The sequence below is a fragment of the Rhamphochromis longiceps genome, linkage group LG3, assembly GCF_057381845.1.
Source record: "Rhamphochromis longiceps isolate RC_006_pf linkage group LG3, R_longiceps_female_GT1.1, whole genome shotgun sequence".
In the NCBI taxonomy this organism is placed as follows: domain Eukaryota; kingdom Metazoa; phylum Chordata; class Actinopteri; order Cichliformes; family Cichlidae; genus Rhamphochromis; species Rhamphochromis longiceps.
The window spans coordinates 45,219,143-45,238,411 of NC_140559.1; the positions used below are offsets into that span (position 1 = coordinate 45,219,143).

Sequence of the window (19,269 nt, forward strand, 5' to 3'; positions counted from 1 at the left end):
CTTGAGCCTAGCCCAGTAGGGTGAGATTCTGGTCGTTATATGGGTTGGAGCAGAATTAGAATTTCACAAAGGGACAATAATTCCAGGTGGCTGCTTAACAGTCAAAAAGAACTTAAAGCTTCTCTGTAATTTTAAGTCCTTAATTGTGAGTAAAACTTTCAGTATTACACCAGAAGGATGCAACCTATTTCCTGCGGTGAAACGTCTTGAAACGATGTCAGTGAAGGTGAGAGTGTAATTGCCTCCAATTTTATAGGATAACTCTTCAACATCTCTGTCTGTCAGCCAGGTGGAGACTGATCACTGGGCTCTGATATGGTGCAGCGCATTAACCATGTCAAGCATTTGCACAGAACTGTTCTCCATCACCTCCCTGAGCACTTAGCCCGGGTAGTGGGGGGAGACCTAGTCCATCCCACCCCTGATGGCTGAGACTATTAGCGTGATGCACGGCATCTCATTCCTCATCCTACACGGGAAGGGTGATGGATCCACTCCAGCCCCAGATCCAAATGGGGTTCTCTCTCGTTTGGAGCAGGAAGGTGAGGAAAGGGGAATGTGTGCAGTTGTGGATGCATGATGGAGAGTTATGAGGCTGAGCCATGTGTAAACGGTGAAGCGGTACCTCCTGTCTGATCACCAGGACTGCAGGTTCAAATCTTTGATAAAGGACAGCAAAAGATTTGATAATTAGTAGTCATGTCACCTCTTCTTCCTCTGCTTTTCTAACAGCCAACATGTTGAGCAATAATGTTTCAATAAGGGCACTATTCGTTAAAAACTCTATTCTGATATTTTTCACTGGTAGGAAACTGAGCACAGATTAAAAAAAGGAGGCAAAAATCGAGTGGTAAGAAGTAAAAGCAGACATGGTCTGAATAAAGGAAACTCTAATGACCGCTTTTAGAATTCAAATCGGACTTGTGAAAGGAAAAACATTTTATGCTATTAGATCTTTTCTGCACTGATAAAAATGCAATTAATTGTCTAAATTTTCCTTCTGGTGGGAGAAAGAATTTGTTGATAGTTCATCAGCAAAGTAAAAATTAAAAATAAATTTAAAAAAACAACCTTGTTAACAGCAAAACATGCACCTTTCAGCTCAAATCCTCTGTGATAATGGAATAGAAAACCTGCTTACTGTACATACTCAGCTATCAAGACATCCTCAGAAACACACACACACATGCAGGCACATGCACATGCTGCATGCAGCATAATGAATAATCACAAAGTCATAATTACCTTCTAACAACCTTTTTCTCACTACAGTGCATCTTTGTGATTGAAGTCCACCCACATTGAGTTAATTGCATTTATTCCCCGACGCCACAAATATGCAATTAAAATGCAGGCATTACACCCAGCCCTGCAAAATCATCAATACAGTTTGCAGTTAAAAATAGAGCCGGTGCTTGACTCTAAAGAGCGAGCTGAGATTTGTTCTGTTTTCAATTATTTTCAGTTTACCTCAATGGAAAACAGATTGCGTTTATTATACTGTGACATTAACTTATTGATGATTGGGAAAATATTATATGCAGCAATATTATGTGCAGTAAAAGTAGGGGGGAAAAAGTTTTTTAAGCTGAATACACAAAAAAATTTGTCTGATCATATCAGCTTTTGACATCTACAGACGGTTAACGTTTTTTAACTACTTCAACAGACGAAAAGACTAAAGTTGAAGTGCAAATTGGCAGTAAACTAACTCTGTGTAAAAACACATTAAGACTTATGCTGTAAGGTTGATAACTACATGCCATCAACCAGATATCACAGCAAACATAACAGGCATGCTGCTCCATTATGTCCATTTCACCCTTTGCCTCTCGTAAGTGTGAACTGTATGCATGTGAAAAGCTTCAGTACCAGCAGAGGGTGATATTTATATAACAACATGAAAATAATTATGGGAAGTGTTTGAAGAGACATACCTTCCTTGGTCACTAGAGACTTGCTGGCTTTAACAATATTACATGCTATTCCATCCATCCATTCGCTTCCGCTTATCCTTTCCAGGGTCGCAGGGGGCGCTGGAGGCTATCCCAGCTGTCATAAGGCGAAAGGCGGGGTACACCCTGGACAGGTCGCCAGTCTGTCGCAGGGCTAATACACAGAGACAGACAACCATTCGCACTCACATTCACCACTTAACCTATTCCCACTAACTGCATGTCTTTGGACTGTGGGAGGAAGCCGGAGTACCCGGAGGGAACCCACGCAAACACGGGGAGAACAAGCAAACTCCACACAGAAAGACCCCGGCCTGATCGTGAAATTGAACTCAGGACCTTCTTGCTGTGCGGTGCGGCAACAGTGCTAACCACCGTGCCCAATATTACGTGAATATATATAAATATATTAGATATTGTAGTACTTAAACTTCAAAATGTGTGTCCATTTCACGCTCATAATTAGAAATCACTGTGTTTTTTAGGAACTACCTCTCAACAAAAAAAAAAAAAAACAGTGACTTTGTGTGTGGTCCAAGCTTTTTAGGGCTCTTTCTGTGGGAAGTACCCACTACAGAGCACTTCTGAACAGCTCAGAATGAGTGCTGGGACGGTTTGCTAAGCACTATTTTTCAAAACCACCAACCTATCAGAAGGACGTCAGGTATCAGCAGAGTGCTAGTGTCTGTAACAGCAACTTTAATGATGGGAAATTTCCCATGGAGAATTGAAAGATTTCTCCAAATCTGGGATCAATTTTATCTTGTAGAGAGAGAGAGAGCGAGAAAGAGAGACTTCTCATCATCTCGGCTCACCTCGTTGTTGGAATTGACATCAAGGCTGAAGCTGTTGTGAATTTATTGCCATGTTATAAGTCCAGTGGATCCAAAATGGAAATACAAAGACTGAAAGTGCTGATTGAGGGGCCAGTATTAGCAGTTACTGCAGTGAAAGGGAACTAAAGTTTATAATTCCTGCTTAGTATTACTGAAAAGGAGAAAAAAGGCAACCATTTTGGCTCCAGAGGGAGCTGATAAATTCAGACATATCTAATAATTGTTAGTTGCCAGTGACAGTTGCCCGTTTGAAAGTAGAAAAAAAAAAAAGAAATCTTGTTGAGAATTAAAGAAGAGAAGAATTAAAAAGTGAGCTTACCTGAAAGCTGAACCACTGCATCTGCTCACTGCAGACCCTGGAGGTATATTTTATTCACATCTCAAAGGTGTTTATTAAATGATTTTTATTTATTTATATTTTTATCATTACCATATTTTAGAACTTTGCAAATTAACTTGTTATTAATGATTTTCATATCATTGGTTTCTATTTCGCTGGTTGTTACTGTTTTTTAGAGTCCTAGGGGAGCCCAGTCAAAAGCACCCATTTCCACAGATGCAGGTTTAATAGATTTAAGTATTTATTCAGTTAATGTTTGCCATGGGTCCGTAGTTAAAGCATCACACTGTATGAAGGGAGGTAGGAGCACTCCATTAGTTTTTTTTTAAAGAAGTTAAACTCAGACGCCATCACTGCCTTTGTGACCTGGATGGGGAAATTCCCGCACTGGAAGTTATGATAGAGCACTGCAGATGTTGCCAGATCTACCTGAGACTCCAGGAGCATGCCGTGGTCATTTCACGGACAGAGCTGATGGTGTCACACTATAAGCCCTAATCAGAGGAGAAATGACCCTCTTGGGAGTGGGGAAAACTCCACCTGCTGACTGTTCGATGCTCAGCTAAAATAATTGCTAGAAATGTGTCTTACCTTTGACCCCAACACACAGACAGGAAGATAGAAACTGGTCCTCCTGTCACATTCTGGCATGCACTGAGCATACTGTGCTGTAACTCCATGTGGTGAGTGTTTAGTTTTAGTTCCTTTTAGTTATTTCTGGACCCTGAGAGTTGGGTTTGCATTGCCGACATCAAGTCAATATCATCATAAGGTCTTCTCAGGATTTCATCTAACTTTTTGCAGATGATGTAATTCTGTTGGCTTCAGACATGACTTAACTGGGAGCAGATGAGTGGGAAGCGGTTGGAATTAGCACCTCCAAGTGTGAGGCTATGATTCCCAGCTAGAACAGGGTGGAGTGCACACTCTGGGTATGGACTGAGTTGCTGCCCCAAATGGAGTTTAAGTATGTTGGGCTCTTGTTGGTGAGTGAGGAGAGAGAAGAGTGGGAGACTGACAGATGGTTTGGTGTAGTCTTGGCAGTGATGTGGACACTGTACCATTCTATTGTAGTTTTATGGTTTTATGGAGACTTGAGCTTGAAAGCAAAGCTGTCTCTTGGGAGTGATGGAAAGAATAAGATCACAGATGCGAGCAACAGAAATGTGCTTCTTCTAAAGGGACTCTGTGCTAAGCTTTGGAAATAGGGTGAGGAGATTGGTCATTTGGAAGAGGCTCAGAGTACCACAACAAAAGGGCCCAGCTGGGTTGGAACAGGATGCCTCCCGGAGGCCTCCTAGGTGAGGCGTTGCAATGGACGCCCTTGGACAGACCTAGGAGATGCTTAAAAGATTGTGTCTCTGGACTTGTGTGTTACTTTATACTGAGGTCAAAGTGACGCCAGTTATGTTCATCGTAAAACAAACAACACAAATAATTTGCAGAGTAGGAGTGAAAGGGTGGTAAATAATTAATTAATATTGTGGAATATATTTGGGATAAAAGCCACAAGTTGTATTTAGGAAAATGCATTCATAAAATATCCAAAGTATTAGCAACCCTTAGATTACATTAATTACACAAATAATGCTGTGTGGAGAAGAAATAATGTTTGATGTTTTTGATATTTTTCTAATATATTTTGATAAATTATTCCAGGAGTCCCCAGGGACACCGGTTGGTGGTTTGTTAGTAGGATGAGGGTGGAAGTGGGTTTAGAGCTTAATGGTTGTGTGATACAAGTAGGCGGCTGATCAGCAGGGACTATAATAATTTGAAGAATCTTGGTGTTAGAAAAATAGCAGAGATGAAGAATAGTTTGGCTGGAATTTCATCAAGGGTACATGCATTAAATAGTAGTTGTAGTAAAATAAGTCTTCAAGGAGAAATATATGATAAAAGCTGCTCCACTTTGTTGTTCCGGTCACATTTCACATAGAGTAATAACGATTTGCAGTACAGTGTGAGAAATTTAATTAATGTACCAATCTAAAAAAGGATGTGACCTAACAGATCCTCACCCTAGTGAAGCATTGAAGAAAACCCTAACCCTAACCATGAACAAAGGACACAGGAGGCAGAGAGTAGACCGTGAAAACCAAGAAATGAAAATTGAAACAGGAACTGGCAGAATAGAAACCTCAAACAAGTAACTAGCTTTAGTTAACCAAATAACAAGTCTTTAGAAGGAAGCTGGAGTACCTAAAGGCAACACAACCGGCCTCAGGGAGAACATACAAGCTCTACGCAGAAAGGTGCAAGCCAGTGTGCAGGTTTCAGCCAAGAATCTCCTACTAGAAGGCAACAGGACCAACCATTGTTGCCTTCCAGTACCGTTTGTGTGAATACTGGAGGATTAGACGACAAAGATTTTGTGCACATGCAATAGGTACAGTATGTTTGGATTTGTATCTGCATCTGTTTGTATGTACTTTGTACAGCAGACATCATGAGTAGAGAGGCAGAAACTTAATAATGCAGCTCATTGAGCAGGTTGACGCCGTCTCCATTTGTGGAGGCAGGTTTGGAGAAATGCTGATGATGCAATGTGCTGACCCAAATTCTCAACCTGCTCCCAGCAGACTGTGCCAGCTGGGGCAATTTCTGTCTCACTTGCTTTCTACCTCTGTCGCTTTCATAAACCTTTACCCCTCCTTTTATTTCTTTCTCTGACTGTTTAAAAAAAAACAAGGCTCAGTGGTGTAACTTCTTTCTTTATTGTCCTGTTTTTGCTCTACTCTGTGCCTCCTTAAAGGTGATTCTCTGTGTGCAAGACAATCACACTCACAAGCCCTTAGTGTCTTCTTTCTGGTCTCATTTTTCTCACAATACCCAGTGTAGCCTGGCCTGAAAAATGCCTATTGAGTGAATGATATGTCATTGAGTTAGCCAGGAATAAAAAGCAAAGACGCTCACTCATGTAGCGCAAAAGCATTGGAGACATAAAGGCTGATGAAACCTCTCACCACTGGCTGACAGGGGGGAAAATTGTGCAGAAAATGTATCACAGATAAAATAAGAGAACCCTTTTGATCAGCTACACAAGATAGCGTCCACCAACACGCTGCTCAACCGTGCTCTCATGCTGGTTAACTACAAAAGTAGCAGATGACCAATTTCTCGCTCATTGCTCTCACTAGACAGGCAGATCAAAAAAGAAAAAGAAAAAAAGGAGGCTACAAAACACTCAAGCCTTTTATAACACCAGTGTGTGCCCAGGGGAACTGCTGTAGCTGTAGCTGTATCCACACACACACACACACACGCAATGTAATACCTGCAGTGTCGCGTTATATGACAGCCATTGTACCAGTGGTGATGATACTGGTAACAGAATAAGACTTGGGACCAGAAGGTCTTTTGTTACAATCTCTGAAGCCACTGGTAAACTTATGGGCAGAAAGAAAGCTGGACTTTTTAGGAGGTGAGTAATTTATGTAATTTGTCAAAAGCTATTGATACCAATTCCAGAGTCAGCAAAATAGTCCAAGTCAAGTGATAACTCACGGACAAGGGTCAGTCCAGGGTTCAATAAAACCAAACACATTGGAGTCAACTGGGAAGTTAGACAAGGTCAGATCAAATAAGTCATTTGAGAGTCTGGTGGTAACAGGATATACAGGTAATAAAATAATCATCTTTTTAATAAAGAAATTATGCTGCAACTTTCCTTTCAGCAACCAATGTTGTCCAGCATGAGTCTGCCAATAGCTCTTCACATTGAAAGCTGATTATTTTAATAGGCAGTAGCTTTACGAGATGGACATAGCCACTTTGCATCCATCCACTTTTCTGCGCACCATTTTCAGACCTCCGAGGTTTGGCATTTTGTTTGACACAGTCAAGTTTTTTGGAGCTAAACCATAAGGTAGAGCATAAGCTAGCCAAACTATGTGAGCTAGCTTGGCTAGCATGATGCATACACTACATGGGTGGATTGCACAAAGACGGAGAGCAAATGAGTGCAAATATAAGGGAAAATAATAACCACACACTCACTGGATGCTCTATTAGTACAATTAACTGTGCATACATCTTTATAGTAGTTATTTCTTTTGTTTTTGTTTAAAGTACAAAAGATCCAGTACAGTCAAAAGGTCCAGTTAAACAACTGAATTAGGTACGATTAAAGACAGCAGATGGAATAGCCAGTGTTGATTAAATGGGCGTGATGCAAAATTTAGAAAATTTACAGATTTTATTTTTATTTTTTCCCCACCAGGCTTGAAACAGTTTTGTCATAATGTTGGTTGCAATGCTGGGAATGTGCTCCTTGTAGACAGGCCACAGTTCTTGACACTTTCAGCCCTGGAGTTGTCACTTTGTTACCCTCACGAGGAGTTCAAGGTGCCCTAAAGTGACTTCTCACTTCCTCAAACAGCTCAGTGTCCATGCTCCTTCTTTTTCTCTGAAACATCTCAGTGGTCTGCTTGGAGCATTTACATGACTATTCTTGATTTTCTCCTTGGCATGTTTGATTACAGACTACCTGCCCCTGCTTCATAAATGTCCACCCAATCGCATGCATTCGTACGAGGAATGTTAGCACATGTAGTTCGTCGTGCGACCAAGACATTGCATAAACTCCTATGGTACAATGTGCCATAAGAGCAGTCATCACAGTGTCACCGTTCAGTAATAGAGTTGACATAACAGTTATATAAATGAAAACCATTGAAATTGCTACTTCTAAGTGTAGGTAAGTGCGGTAACACGAATGTATAGCAAGATTTTAAAAGAAAGGGCAAGTTCAACTCCGTTCAATCATCTTTTCTTTGATAAAAGAAAAAGCCTCACATTATTCAATCTTGTTTTTCTCCTTGTTTGAAATGGTGAGACGAGGCATGAATGCCCCGCGCCACTGAGAGTTCTAAAAGAAAAAAAAAAAAAAACCCTGAGCTTTTCGAACAGAAAGCAAGATTCAGGTTGTTCATATCGAACGGCACATTGGCTCCATGTGAAGAAGGGAAAGAAGGAAATTGACAGCTAATGGTTCATCCACTGCCTCTTTTGACTGCATTTTCATAATGAACACTGGTTACATTGCATGCTCAGATTGCAAATGTGATGCGGCGGTGTTCGTGTCCCTCGGTGATAGGATAGTACGGAAAATGTATCACTGTCAGAATATCAAAATTCAAATTATACAGCACAGATAATTCTGTGTAACTATAGCAGTTCTAAAACTTGAATCCTTTCTGTGGCTGGATCAGTTTGGTTTTTAGCGAGGGGGCTTATGCGTATAATTACATAGTCACACTTATTTTCTGCATGACAGCATTCCTGCCATAATAGCTTCTGTTTTCAGGAGGAAAAAGAAGAATGAGTATCAGGTAAATTGCAATTCTCTCACTGTGTTTTTTTCCACTAAGCCTGTGTCCAAAATTACTTTTCTGTGTCTTTTTCTGACGAGAATGATTGTATATCCAAAATGGGGGATGCTAAAAGCGCCAGTTAATATGGGATAGATGAGAAGGTGAGGTAGATCTATTTCCTTGTAATGCTCAATGTTGGCTGCTGCTATAAATAATTTTTCATGGACCTCTTGACTGCTTCTGACTACTCTGTCTGCTTACTGTCTGCCACCATAAACAGCTGCATTAACAAAGAATTATTTCAGCATGCCGCATTTAAAATCTTCATTTGCATATTCAGTAGCACTGGTAATGTCCTGCTACCTCACTTATTAAGTAATTGTTGATTTTTATCCTTTCTTTTCATCCTTCCGGATGACATTTGTGGATACTGGCAGCAGAGCTCAAGTTTCCATAGTGTTAACGAGTTAAAGGAAAGGTCACTGATGGCAAAATGTCTTCTCTTGCTTGGCCTGCATATTCCCTCTAACTAGAGGGGCAGAGGGCAGTATTAACGCATTCATTAAGAGGTCGCGGTTTACACTTATTATTCCATTATCGACCTTGATCTGGAATTTGCATCATGCTTTCTTCTTCATTCAGTGGCGAATCGATGTGCGCTAGCCCGTTAAGTTTTAAAATCAGTGATTGACGTTGATAAATGGAGGTGTCAGTAGAACGCTGAAGACAAAGACGGAGCAGGGTGGATGAAAAGGTACAGAGGGACACATTGGGGAAAAAGGAAAAATCATTATGCCGAAGACGGAAATTATTAGAGGTGGCAAATTTTAAAGGAAGGGGAAATAGAAAAGTATTTGAAGGAAGAGGTTGATGTTCAGACACCCTATTAGTCAGCCCTTCATCCCTTAACCCCCAGCCAAGAGTACAGCAAGATGAGAGGTGAAAGAACGTACTTTAGAAGGGCTGAAGCTTTATTATTTTAAGAAGGAACAAAATATTGAAGCAGAGAAGGGAAGTTCTAGGGATAAATAAGGCTCCAAAGCTAATCTTTTTAAACAGGGAAAAGACTTAAGTCAGTCACATGAGAGGATGCTGAAATATGGAGGTGAAACAGTCCGGTTTTTTTTGTTGTTGTTTTTTATTCTTGACCTGTAGCCAAGCTTTCATTCATGTGAGACAAAGCTTAAAAGATTCAGGCTAGAGAATCTCAACACAATGCCCTGTGCCAAACAATGAAGATTTTACCCTCTAACTCTGTTGCTTCAGTTAGATTGAATCCACACTGGAATATGAAGGTCAGGTGCTGCGCTACGTACATGCTCAATCTCCATGGCCATTAGTGCTTACTTATAAAGCCATTAATGTCCATTATCATAATTACTTTTGCAAACTCACACGAGCTTCTGCTGCTGAGTGAAATCTACAAAAGTTGCAGCACAACAGTCCCCCAGAATTCTCTCTGCCAGCCATTAGAGTGCTTTTCCTGCCTTGCAGTCATCCATTGTCTTCTGCTCTTCCACCTGACTGCGCCCACCTTCTTCCTGTCCCCCCCCCCCCACTTTTTTTTTTTTTAAATACAACCTGCAGCTGCCTCTTGCATATGTTTGCTCGCTATGAAAAGGTGTGCCATTAATATGCTAGTGCATGTCATGAATTACTCATGCAGCCCCCCCTTGCCAATGCAGTCTATGTCAAGTTCAGTAAGTGCACGACAGAAGGAGGACTTTTGGCGGGCTGCACCGATGTACCTCCCTGCCGACTGTTGAGCAAGCAGGGCTGTTGTTCCCCTTAAGGGGGCAATATGTCCCCGTTCCATACCTGCAACTCAGCTCCCACAGGGATGCTGTTTCCTACACAGCACATTCCTTCCTGAGGCTGAGGAGAACTCACAAATAGAACTTTTCAAGATCTGTCATCAGGACAAATGTAGACCGTATATATGGTGCGTTTTTCATCTCCTTCCTTATGTGCAAAAGAATCTCCTTCTGTACATTCAATCCCTCCTAGACCTCATTAGTGAACGAATCTCCAGTGACAGTATGTCTCACATTTCTTGCCCATGATAGACATCCAAGAGCACTATTTTTCTTTCCCTTGAGTGAGTTTTCTTTTTTCCAGCTGGCGAATTCACCGAGCACCGTGGTACTTAGGGTCAAAGGTTGATAACGGCCAACAATCCAATTTCACAGCGCCTGCCTCTGACAGACACCGTGTGATCTTGGGTGGGACCCCTCCCAATCCCCTCTCTGCATATCCTCAAGAACACTCTGAACTTAATCAAACTTTAATTAGCCCTCTGCTTTGGTGATAATTGTCAGTCCAGGCAGGGCCAGAACTCTGCTACTCCAAGATGCAGTCTCTATGTATCCAAGGCTAATCGTGACGGGAGAGATGTGGAGCCATTGGCCATAATCTGCTTGAAAACCAGATGAGACCTCTGCGCAAGTCCTTGGTCTATATCACATTTTTTTCAGTTTGTCTTCAGCTGCATATAGAGCAGTAAAATGAACCAAGTGATAAGCAGATTTAAAAAAAAAAGGGGGAATATGAGTCTCCACTGCCCTGTGAGGCAAGTCAAATCAGAAAAGGTTTACACAAAACTTTTTTTCCTTTTTTTTAAAACTCGAATCCAGTTCTTCCAGAATAGTAAAGGTTAAAAAAAAAAAAGTCATTATCTGGTGGAGTGATTATCACCTGTTATTGTCAAAGCTTGCACTGAATGCTGTGAAGCTTTGGGTCTTTATTTCACATGTGTCTGACTGGGCTAAACAAAAGCCAAAAAAAATAACCCACCCACATTTCAGTGGGCACCTTCATCTCACTGGAGGTTCAGGGCTAATCGAATTGAGAGTTTCTCAATATAAGACCGGAGTAAAGGAATCACAAGGAAAAAGCTGACCTATGTCGTTGATGTGTGTGCAGTATTGAGCAGTAGTCAGAAATATGATACATGGTTATGTTTTTAGACCCAAAAAAGTAATAAAAAACAATTATGGTCTAAGACTCTTTGACCTGATGGAGAAAATCCATGCCAACCCAATCTTGTTGTACGTGCTATGATCTTCTGAATTGAATGCCCTGTGAAATGAAATCAATGGAGTTACTCACTCCAGAGCCACATCAATCTGCTGAGATTGTGGTGCATGTGGATTTAGAGGCCTACTGTTCCCCCTAAGACGACTTGGGTCAATAGCATTAATGTAAAAAATTTGAGGATAGCACATTCGCCCCTCAGGCTATGACACATTTCGAGTCAGTCTTCAGTTAACAGTGGTGGGTGGAAAAGTGAAAGCATTTCCATTGGAGGAAGAAGAAGAAAATTAAAACAACTGAACAAAATTATTCAATGGTGACAGTAATGTTGAATACTGGATGAATACAGGATGAGGTCTGTTTGGAATAAGTAATTGTTTCTGCAGACACGTGAAGAAATAAGACAAAGCAAACAGAAAAGTCATCAGTATCCTTGATACAAGCTCGTTTTTGCACAGAACATCTGCAGAAATATTCCACTTCCTGTTTTAACTTAACCTCCTGGTTTATGAACATTTGAAAAAACTACATAGTAGTAATAAACTTGTCTGCATTTAACTATATTTTATAAAGACATTTTATAGTATAGCTTAGGTTGGCTGTAGTTTAGAATTTAGAGTGGGCCATTATCTAATTGGAAGGTTGGTGGTTCGATCCCTGGCTCCATTAGTCTGCATGTTAAGGTGTTCTTTGAGACCCCGAGTTACCCCTGATGCATCTTCTGGAAAATAACCATGTGAATGTTAGGTTAAAAGCACTTAGTCATAGAAAAGGATGCTTGCATAGAAGTATGGGTGAATGAGGCTTGTAGTGGAAAAGCACTTAAAAAGCTATATAGTAAATCCTGGTCCATATACTATTCTTATGATATTGAAACCATTGCTTGTGCTTATTAGCCTGGTGTGAATACAGTTGTAGTCCATGTTATGATGAACACTATGTTTTATTTAAGACATGGACTTCAGTCTAAATATAAATAGTAAATGGACAGGTACGTACCATACGTAGCGCCTTTCTACTCAAACTGCTTTCCTACTACAATCACTAACCCAATCACACATACATTCATAGAGTGTTTTTATTTATGCCTGAGTGCTTTAACATTCATGCACACTCAGTCAGCTACATCAGGGCCACCTTTTCATTCAATACTTTGCCTAAAGCTACTTTGGCAAGTGGACTGAAGGAGTCAGGAATTGATCCACTCTACCACCTGAGCCAAAGCTGCCAAAATACAACCAGACATGATGAAAATGGTACTCAGGAGAACCAAGCCAGTAAAGAAAGAGTGAATATTAGCTTTGATGCAGAGGACTAGACCACTATATCTTCAGTTTCAGAGGGTGCCTCACATTAGAGCCAACATCTGTGCTTCAGAGTGAACCTGGCCTGCAGTAATAACTTACCTTAGTGACCCATTAGTGAAAGACACCAATAAGAAGATTTGAACAACTTGAACAAACAAAGGCAAGAAATGGATGTTAGGCCAAGCCCATTTTTTTTTTAGTTTAAAAAAAATGTCAGCGTCCACCCTCTGTGTCTCTGCGAGATGCAGACAAGGTGAAAAGCAGATGGCATGTGCATATGTGGTTTGTACTGTTAAGCATGGAGGAGGAGGTGTGATGGGACTTGTGACACTGTTGGCCATAATTCACATTTCAAGGCAATATATACCCTCATGACTGCCACAGCATCCAGCAGGAAAACATCCTCCCATCTGGTTTATGTGTAATAGTCGATTTTTGTACATTTTATACATGCGTTAATGCTAAACAAGGCTTTTGTTCATGAAATGAGAGAAATTTGGAAACAACGTGCTTCACAGAAAAAAGGCACAATTGATCAGAACAGGAAGTGAGTACTGGAAGTCAACAGAGGTGCACGAGGATCTGGATTTAATTTAATTTCACACTAACTTGATGGCTTTACATTCGGAGAAAGAGCATCGAGACTGATCTACTTCTTGTCTCATAAGTCCTTGTGCATCATGCAAGCTTTGAGTTTTACATCAGACTTTTCTTTCTGGATTAATGTTAAAGTTATTTCAGTTTCAGCCCTGATACAGCTGCAATAATGTTAAGCTGTTTTAAAGGCTCAAAGTATCTCTGTGCTTTTGGCTTATCCCCTTCTCTTAGATATAACCATTTTTCAGTTGACATATCAGGGGCATAAAATAGAACAAAGGAAACTCAAACGCTAATCAATTTTCTCCACAATATGTGTTTTTATATAATAGCAGAATCAGCAGTTCCCAGATGAGAGAAGAGATGCTCAGTGCATCATGGGAGGTGCCCAAGACGCTTCCCCCATAGCAATATAACTATGGGATGGCTAAGAGTAACTAGAGATAGCCCTAACTGTAAGCATTATCAAAATCAAAATTTTTAAGCCTAGTTTTAAAAGTAGAGAGGATGTCTGCCTCCCAAATCCAAAATGTGAGCTGGTTTCACAGGAGAAGAGCGTGATAGCTGAAGGCTCTGCCTCCCATTCTTATTTTGGAAACTGTAGGAACTACGAGTAAGCCTGCACTCTCTGAGCAAAGTACTCTATTGGGATAATGGGTACTAAGAGGTCTTTAAGATATGATAGAGCTTTGTCATTAAGGGCTTTGTATGTGAGGAGAAGGATTTTAAATTCTTTTTTCTGGCTTTCTAGGGAGACAATAAAGAGGAGCTAATATATGAGAAATATAATCTCTCGTCCTAGTTTCTATCAGTGCTTTCACTTTCTCGAGCGATATGTATCAAGCTCGCATGTTCTGACTTTGATCCGTTTAACTAAATGACAGATATTTAACTGTTTCTGCTTGTGATGCACTGAAACTTTTGGGTCTTTCATATTGTTTTTGCCGTCATTGTCTCTCAATGCCAGCTCGAGGGACTCTTGCAAGTACATCTTTGCACTGTATTTCTGCAGATGCTGCCCTTGTCTGTTATCAGAATTGAATATGTAAGCGTACTGAATATGTTAGAGTTAATGTCTGTGCTTGCTGTGGTTTAACTAATATGGAGAGAAAAAGTTCAGGTCTGATGGAACTTTTTGGAGCACAATGAGCCGTTGTCTGTTTGGCACAGTTTGTGTTTTGGGCCTCAAGGACAGCCAAACTGTTCTTTGATAGAAAACGTATCATGTTTGCCCATCTGGAGCCTGATAATAGGACTGAGATGTGGGTGGCCATGCCTGTTGTAAGGTATGTTCACTCCTTTTCCAAAAGATGTTCTGCGATTAGTGAATCTATATTTTTTGCTATTTATTTGAATCTCCTGAACAATTATTGTTGTGCAAGGGCATATTTCATCATATGTTCCACAACATTTGCTGTAGACAGCTGTAGAACTTTGCATGACTCTTATTGAAAGTGAATCATAATGTCGACGGGCTGTCAGGCTGTCAGACATTATGTACATTGGCTGGTGTTTTATGTGTGCATGTTGTGTTTGTGTGTTTATCTACCCAAGGTCCATTACTCCAGGGATCCCGCTGCACTGATTTATGATAGGATTTTTGAAGTTCCACGGTACAGCGCAACAAACTCACCTCCCGAAGGCGTAGCATTAGCATTCAAGGATACATGTTCCCAGTTTAGCACAGACTGGGTAAACTTGTTTCCCTGCTGGCCTAGTAAAAATCAGGCATTAAAAAAGGAAAAAATACCTTTGAAGTACATGCTTCACAGACTCGTCAATAACTGGTATTGACCCTTCCCACTTTTATTTAACAACGTTCCCACTCCTAAGACTTGGTTAGCTAGATACTCATTGCTATGCTAGCAGTGCTGCAGTATGCTGTCATACTGCTGATGCAAAGTATTTCTAAGTTGATTACACCTCTGGGATTAGCTCAAATGCAAATGCAGCTGTGTGAGTTAAGAGTGCTGGAGAAGCGAGAAAAAGACTTATAAAGACTCATGATCATTTTCACAAATATAAGTCTCCTTTAGTGTCCATATTACACAATACATGGTTTTAAATACGTTGTGGTTAAACTGCAAGCTAAGAAAAAAACAAAAGAACATGACATATATTTATAAAGCCTATTCATGTTCAAAAAGTGTCTTTTAATATAAGATCAAAATATAGTACCTCCCACGCATATACCTAACAATGGACAGCGTTCGATTCATGCATGTAAATTGCATGTGAATACTGGCATCTGTGAGAATCCGGCTTCCTTGAAAAGCCTGGGAATCATTATGTGGAAAGAAAGCACACAAAGCACAGCGAGATTAACGCGTGGCAAATAAGTCCCCCGTCTTATAATTAGCCTGTGGATGAATGTGTTATCAGCCATTCTGGATCGATCTTTATGAAAGCATCAGCAAGATGCGGCATCTTTGCACATCCATGAAATTCCCCAACTGTACGCTCAGGTGTTCTACCTTACTAAATGAATCCAATTTTGATTTTGCAAACAGCAGATTATCACAGATGTGAAGGTCAGCGCAACATAGCTGGTTGATTTAATCTGTCTTGCACAGGTGCTGTTCCATTTGTGTGTTGGGTCAGGGATTTAGCAGGTAAACGGTACAGTACACTCAACTGTGCCACGGCTTGCTGAAGTACTGTCAGGAGGATAGAAATTAAAGGCTAATTTGATGACCTCTTCCCCTCTGAAACAGCTTGATGCATCAGTGCCATGACACATGTGCTCCTTTCCTCTCAACCTTTCAGTGACCAGCATGTTTGGACTTGAGCTGATAATTTTCCTGTATCTGGCGAGCTTGCCAAATATTTGTTTTAAAAATTATAACGAAACATACTTTGACACTGTCCTGACCTGCTTTTTGATGCTTCGCCTTAATTTGGTGCCCCAAATTACAATAATATTTTACATTAATTTCTGTTTAAATTTAAAACTCTAATATAGGGCAGATATATAATTTTAAAGGTGTTGCGGTGATGTTTTCACCCAAAATACATAACTAAAAATGTGTGTTGCTGTGAGCGAATTCACATCTGCTCCATGGAGCTATATACTGTATTATGCAAAAGTCTTGAACCACCTCATTTCTTCATATTTTGCTGGGAAAATTTGAAATGTTGAAATATACATTGAAATAGAACACAGTATATAAAGCAAACACAGAAGTTGTACAATTCTTATGAGCTTGAAAGTTAACAATTGGGTTAAACAACTTTTTTCTTCAACACACATCTCTTTGGCAGCTTTCTTGTAATTTCTTTAAGTAGTCTTCAGGAATAGTTCTCCAAGCTACTTAAAGGTCACTCAAAGCTCTTCTTTAGATGTTTCTCCCTTTTGTTCTGTTCTCTGTCAAGATTATCCCACACTGCTGAAATAATGTTAAGCTCTGGGCTCTTGGTAAGCCAATCTATAAGTGATAGTATTCCATTGTATATTTATGCAGGTATACTTTGTTGTGCTGAAAAGGCGTTGACTATCAAACAGTTGCAGACGGTGTTGCATTATGGATTGAAATCTGACGGTGCTTTTCTGGCTTCATAACGCCATTAATTCTGACAAGATCCCCAACAAAACTGGATCAAGTGCAGCCCCGAACCATGACAGAGCCTCCACCAGTAGATAGATTAACAGGGGGACAGATGCATCTCTCAGGTCTCGTTCTTAGACACACTCCACAAGTAGAAAGGAAATGATAAATTCATAGTAAGGCACAAGAAAACCAAGAAATCCAACTCCACAGCGCCTTCTTACTAACCTTAAGACCAACCTTGTGACATTTGCTGCTGCTCATAGAGCCAAAGGAATATAGGCACTCCAAAGACCTTGGTCATCTTTAGTTTGTATGCTAAATCATGCCAAATCATTTTTCAAAAATGAAATTCACTTTAATGAGACAGTTACAGACTGATACTTCACCTCACACATAAACACCAACATGATTTACTTGTCTGGAAATAGCAAACTGAAAATCCTTCAACTTCCCCGGGGAATGGAACTGAGCTGAGTTGCCATATGGAGGTGGTTGGGCCACGTCTTGTGGGAGTGTATGTGTTGGTTCCACAGAAACAATCCGGTAGTGGAGGGGGTCATCAACAAGCCTCACTCTCCCAAGGGATGGGGCATGATAGTAGTTGTAGTTTGGCATCACTCGCTCTCCCTCACTCAGCTGTCACAGCTGCGTGACTTAAATGACAGGTGGGAGATGCCAAAGAAGGATTGGGGGAGGGATCTGAGAGAATTATTTTATAGTCTGCAAATGTAAAGTGCGAACACCTGTTCGCAATAAATGTGGACAAAGTTTCAAGCTCCACATGGCTAGAAAGAGCTTTTAACTGTGCCAATTCCTTCCGGACAAAATCTTCTACCTTCCAGATCAGACCAGCAAGTTTATATAGAATTCAAAATCTATCATTGCATTTTGTCCAGTAATTCTCGTGATTTTTCAGCCACGTTCAGTTTTAGTTTGCTCTGACTAGTAAAGAGCATGGAAGCTCAATAGAAGCCCTAGCTCAATAACAAGACACTTTTTAAACAAATCAAGCATAGCGTTAGTTTACTCAGGCCACGAAGTCGACATCAGCCCCAACTCTGAAGGAAGACATGGAAAGGGTTGGTGTGACAGAGGGGATGTTTAAGGTGAGATGGAGCCAGATTATTTCCTGTCACTATGCCGACCTCTAAAAGGAGGATCAGCTGATCTGCTAACCCAGACTTTAGGACATCACGCTAGGTTGTTGATTCCTTTTATTCATAGTGGTAGATGGATATCAGGAGAATGGGGATGCATCAGAAGAGAACTACAGGGAGTGCAGAATTATTAGGCAAATGAGTATTTTGTCCACATCATCCTCTTCATGCATGTTGTCTTACTCCAAGCTGTCAAAAGAAGGACTTGACAGGCTCAGAAAAGTCAAAAATAGTGAGATATCTTGCAGAGGGATGCAGCAGTCTCAAAATTGCTTCTGAAGCGTGATCATCGAACAATCAAGCGTTTCATTCAAAATAGTCAACAGGGTCGCAAGAAGCGTGTGGAAAAACCAAGGCGCAAAATAACTGCCCATGAACTGAGAAAAGTCAAGCGTGCAGCTGCCAAGATGCCACTTGCCACCAGTTTGGCCATATTTCAGAGCTGCAACATCACTGGAGTGCCCAAAAGCACAAGGTGTGCAATACTCAGAGACATGGCCGAGGTAAGAAAGGCTGAAAGACGACCACCACTGAACAAGACACACAAGCTGAAACGTCAAGACTGGGCCAAGAAATATCTCAAGACTGGTTTTTCTAAGGTTTTATGGACTGATGAAATGAGAGTGAGTCTTGATGGGCCAGATGGATGGGCCCGTGGCTGGATTGGTAAAGGGCAGAGAGCTCCAGTCCGACTCAGACGCCAGCAAGGTGGAGGTGGAGTACTGGTTTGGGCTGGTATCATCAAAGATGAGCTTGTGGGGCCTTTTCGGGTTGAGGATGGAGTCAAGCTCAACTCCCAGTCCTACTGCCAGTTTCTGGAAGACACCTTCTTCAAGCAGTGGTACAGGAAGAAGTCTGCATCCTTCAAGAAAAACATGATTGGGTGCCGCCGGTGCGTCGAGCCGCCTGGGGGGCTCTTCAACTGGTGGGGGGGATGGTCACATCTTGCAGGAGCTTTCTTCTCTTCAGGAACTCTCTGCAGGAGGGGGAGATACAGGAGAGGTGGAGGAAGATCTCAGCCTGGGCGTTTACCGTCTTATGTAGTCTGGAAGATGTGTGGATGGTGGGGTGGGTGCAGTTTTCTCTGTGGTGGGGTTGGGTGGACTGTCCAGGGCTCTGTGGAGCCGGGGGGCGCTACTGCACTGGGCCCCGGTCTGATGGGCCTGGGCCCCCCTTCCCTG

The 19,269-nt window shown here is 41.2% G+C and overlaps 1 long non-coding RNA gene across 1 annotated transcript in view; it reads left to right on the forward strand.

Annotated features, from left to right (window-relative positions):
- The window catches only part of LOC146674989 (uncharacterized), a 132,874-nt gene that overhangs the window by 107,992 nt on the left and 5,613 nt on the right, over nucleotides 1–19,269 (forward strand). The window lies entirely within an intron of this gene.